The following is a 5340-nucleotide window of genomic DNA, read 5'->3' as shown; positions in this document are numbered from 1 at the left end:
AGTGTTCTTAAAAAGCAAGTGTCACTGTAGAATACTGAATCAGACATGCAGAGCTGTGGCTGATGAGAAGCTCAAACAGCAGTCCAACCTGGCATTCCTGCTATTTTGCTTCATCAGACAGAGTCCCTGATGTGTCTGCTACTTGTCTATAGCAGTCATGAAAACAGCAGCGTAATTACCACACCATCTCCCTTCAGCTTCCCTATCTGCACTGGTGGGAAAGGAGCCATGAAGCAACTGGAGACACACTTAAATTCTTAGAATCTCAAATCATTCTTCACAAAATAGGTTGAAAACCTGGAATCTTGTTTCAATCTATGCTAGCTATCAGATAACCTGATGTTTTTCAGGGCAGGTTTTTAGCTGTCTCACATCTTGGAGAAAAGCCATGGTGCAAGGAGTGTTCCACAGCCACATTTAGAAAACTGTGGTTTCAGACATAGCAAAGGACTAATCCCATTTCAGGCAAGTATAAGGAGAGGGAGGGGAGAACAGAAACCCACTTTCCTTTCTTCATCTCAAAATGCAGCATTTAATGGTGTAAGCACTGCAGTGGTCAAGTCTGGCTGAGAGCCCCTCACGTAAATTGTTCCATGGAAAAGAAAGAAGTTCAGGAGATGAAAGCCCAGGCAGGCATCACACCTGTGATTCTCTTCCCTTGGCAGGCACTTCTGGCTCTAGAGAGTGTAGGGGTCATCTTAAGGAAACTACAGCAAGCAGTGTGAATAACTTTTTCCGTGCACTAGTTCATTTTAGATTTGCTGCCATTTTTTTTATTTGGAGCATTGCTATAACACTTTGATACAAGAAAATAATCACTGATGGGAGCTAGTAATTATCTATTGCAGAGATCACAAGGAGAAAAGAAAGAAATGATAAAACATCGGCTGTGTCGTAGCCCATTACCTTGATGCCTTCAAATTCTCCTCAGCCTTCATCTCATTTTTTTTTTATACTTTCTGCAACTCATCTCTGTGTGGCCTCCTATGGTTCCTGATCCCTTCCATCCAAAAGGCATATATTAAACCTCAGAACTGTGTCAGGCTTTTTCCCAATGAACAATTGTCAAAAAAAAAGAAGAGAAAAATATGACAAATCAACAACTTTTTTAAGTCACTGCATAACCTTACCCTCTGGCTTATCTTACTTCCAGCTCCAAACATCTCTTATTCATGTAAGAATCAAATAGGGAATATCTTTTGTTTTCATACAATGTGTCTTCCTGGTCTTATTGCAACACGCATTTGTTGTCATCCTTGTAGAAATAAAAAGTGCAGCTGTTCATTATAAAAACATGAAGCTTTAGGAGAAAAAAGCCTCATGGGGCTCATATATCTCTGTTCCCTCTAGTCCTAGTCACTCCCTATGATCCTTGGGGTGAGGCTACAGACAACATGGCTGTTTGAAGGACACTATGACCTTATCTTTTCAAACCCCAGGTGGCTACACTGCTCCCTGATTAAGGCCATAAGGTGTCCTTCCTTGCAGCTGTCTTGATGCACAGATGCTTGACTCTCTCCACAGGACTGGTTTGCTGGTGACAGGACAGACCTGTGTGCTCTGTGCCCCAGCCCCTGAAAGCCACCAAATGAACCAGAGCAAGGATTTAGATATTTAAGCAGCACACACTCTCTAGCCCTGAGCCCTGTGAATAATGACGAAGTTTAAATACCAAAGCTCTCACAGCCTCATACCTTTGTCATCATGAGTTATTTCACTTTGATAAACTGTATTAGTGCTTCTGTGTCTCTCATGACCAAAGCCAGCCTTGATCTAAAGACTCAGTAATTCTTTTGGTGACACTTATGCCCAGATTTTCACAGTGTGCTAAAATCTTTGTAATATCTGGATCCAATTATATCGAAGAGGAGATCTGGCCTCTTAATGGGTGTATCATAGTGAGACTAGAGAAAGTCTAATGAAATCCATGCTGGGATATTTCATTATCTTGCAGGCAATAAAGCCATCAAAACAAAGCCATTCATTATCTTTCCTATTAGGGAAGAAAACAAGTGATCTATATCATTTAGATTACCTCATTGTCCTCCCTGTTCAAAAATGATAGCAGCATAATGAACATTAAAAAAAGCAATGTATATTATTCACTTGTTTCTTTCCACAGTAAGAAAGCAGTGCCTTAGAAGGAAGAATAAGCTTGAGGGCTCAGCTGCATAAAAATTGCCTATTTTACAGCTCATTGCATTGTTAAGTAACATTATAGTGTAATTTGGCCTTTGGGATATAGTTTTACATAGGGTAGACTAGCACTTGCAAATTTTTTAAAATATTCTTTTCCCCCAAATATGTTACACATAACGAAATTCAATATTTGGATTTTCAAATCTGCACTAAGTGGAAATGACTATGAGTATACATGACAGTAGGCTGCTTCTGGACTCCAATTCAGAAAACATAATTGTTTCTAAAGTGATATATTAAACACTTCAGAATTGCTCATCTCTACTGTCTGTCTTTTTAAAACAGATTATAGGGTCTTTATGATAAGAGCTCTGTCACATTGACATGCCATAAGGCTGTGATTGTAGTAAGAGATTTGGGATGTTAAAAAATTACAATTATTATAATAATTTTTGTCCTGTTTTCATAAGAAAAAAAATATTTCTGTGACTGCAGCATTTTTCCCTATCCCTTCTCAGTTTGTCAGTTCTCACAACTTCCAGGAAGTTTTCAAACAAGCGCAACACAGAAACCTGAGTGTCATAAATGCTAAATTCCTCAAAATCTTGTGGAAATAGGCTAGAAATGCCTAGGTAACAGGCAGTTATTACTGCCAAAAGAAACCAGAGAATCAGGGAAGTGCATTGGCTCCACTGCTACCAAAGCAAGCCTTGGTAGGAGCACTTCTGGCCTGAAGTCACAGGCAACTGCTCTGGGCTTTCCCCTCATCTCTGATGGCAACGAGAATGCTTAAACAGGGCATTTAATGTGCTCCAAAACCCACATCTTCCACAGCTGTCTAGAACACTGGGGACAAATAAAAAGACACCTCAGCTGCAGAATCGCCATTGGCAGCATGGGAAAGACACTCAGTATAGACACTGTAATGAAGACTACACTAGAAGTAGACCAAGGCAACAGTGAGGTAGGTTTAGCCAGTATTTGAATTCAACAAGGCTAGGATTTTACATCTAGGGAATGCCTTTTCACAGTTTCCATGGCATTTTTATTTCAATTAAGCCAAAATGAGATTCTGGTCTCCTTGGCTGTGGGAAGTAAACCAAAGCCAAAATCTATTGCTTAGAGGCAGTAACTGAAATCAAATGGAAATTCAGAAGAATGCATCATTATATTGCCCACTTCTAGATGACTAAAGAAAACAGCATATAAAAGAGCAGAATCATAACTTTTACTTCCAGACTGGATTCTCTTACAAATAAATAGCTAAAAGTCCTGTTGGTAGTAAGGACAACCAGACTGTGTGAAAGCAAAAATGTTCCAGGTTCCCCCTAATAAGAAATTGCTCTACAAAGAACATGACCAGCACACATCATTTCTTTAAAAGCTCACTTGCAATAAGGTATTTTTATTTAATAGAAGAAATTAAAATTAGGAAGAAAATAGTGGTATTTCATCTCACAAGGGGAGTGGAAAATCTGGATTATGTTCTGGAATTCAGTTCTTAATAAACAAATGGATTATTAAATAATTATTAATTCAGGCAACTAAAATGGTTATCCTGTGGTAGCACCTTAGTCTTGTATTACAGATTCACCATAATATACAAATCTTTAATTGTAAGTTGGCAGTAAAAGGTCCTTTGTGGTAACTTAGCTTTAAATCAATTAAGTTCTTAATGCCACTGTAACATATATTTTCCCTACCATTTTCAGCTTAGCTGAAAGGAGAAGGCCAAATTTTGCCTTTGGGCACCTGAAGGTGGAAGTAAGGAACGGGGTTTAAAAAACCTCTGCCTTGGACTTCCAGAGGGTGGCCTGTTCAGGACACTGGTTCAGAGAGTTCCTTGGGAAATAGCCCTTAGGGGTCCATGAAGGCTGGACATACTTTAAATAAGGAAATCTTAAAGGCACAGGAGCAGCTCATTCCGATGTGCTGAAAAATAAGCCAGTGGGGAAGACTAGTCTGGCTAAACAGGAAGCTTTCTCTTGGACTCAGGGGGGGAAAAGAGAGTTTACGGTATTTGGAAGAAGGGGCAGGCAATTCAGGCAGAGTACAAGGACGTCGTCAGGTCATGTAGAGAGAAAATCAGAAAGGCAAAAGCTCAGCTAGAACTCAATCTGGCCACTGCTGTGAAAGATAATAAAAAGTGGTTTCATAAATACATTAACACCAAAAGGAGGGCTAAGGAAAATCTGCATCTTTGGTTGGATGTGGAGGCAAACACTGTAACCAAGGGTGAGAAAAAGGCTGAGATGGAAAGGCTGGAAAATGCCTTCTTTGCTTCAGTCTTCAACATAAAGATTTATTAGCCCCAGGGCAACTGGGTGAGCTGGAGGACAAGGATGGGGAGTAGAATAGACCCCCTGCAATCCAGAGGAAGTAGCTAGTGACCTGCTGTGCCACTTAGATGCTCACAGGTCTATGGGGACAGATGGGATCTGAGGAACTACAGGCCTGTCAGCTTTTCCTCAGTGCTGGGGAAGGTCATGGAACAGCTCACCTTGAGTGCCATCATACAGGTCAACCAGGGGATCAGGCCAGCCAGCACGGATTTAGGAAAGGCAGCTCCTGCTTGACCAACCTGACCTCCTTTTATGACAAGGTGACCTGCCTGGCAGGAGAGGGAAAGGCAGTGGATGTGTCTACCCAGACATCAGTAAAGCCTTTATAGGTCTCCCACAGCATTCTTCTGGAGAAGCTGGCAGCCCATGGTTTGGACAGGTGGACTCCTCACTGGGTTAAGAACAGGCTGATGGCTGGGCCCAGGGAGTGGTGGTGAATGGAGAAACATCCAGCTGGTGCCCGGTCACCAGTGGGGTCCCTCAAGGCTCATTATTGGGGCCAGTCCTATTTAACACCCTTATCAATGCTCTGGACAAGGAAATCAAGTGCACCCTCAGTCAGTTTGTAGATGATACCAAGTTGTGCAGGAGGGAGTGTTTATCTGCTGGAGTGTAGGAAGGCTCTGCAGAGGGATCTGGATTTTTGGGGTGAAGTAGTGTTTTTATTATATCAAGATATATTGCTGGGGAAAAAAACCTAAATTTCAGGTACACAGGCTCTCCTTCAGATGACCCAAAAGCTTGTCAAAACACTTCTACATAAGTATTTCCATTTCATGAAGACAGTTATATCTGCTATCAAGTTTGCTTCTCCTCTAACTTCACAGTCAAAGTGTTAACCCATGTGCAAAGAGTCAGC

The sequence above is a fragment of the Corvus kubaryi genome, unplaced genomic scaffold (genome assembly GCF_017639235.1).
Source record: "Corvus kubaryi isolate FWS band 111438036 unplaced genomic scaffold, C.kubaryi_AGA036_p1.0 133, whole genome shotgun sequence".
In the NCBI taxonomy this organism is placed as follows: domain Eukaryota; kingdom Metazoa; phylum Chordata; class Aves; order Passeriformes; family Corvidae; genus Corvus; species Corvus kubaryi.
This window is presented reverse-complemented; position numbering follows the sequence as displayed.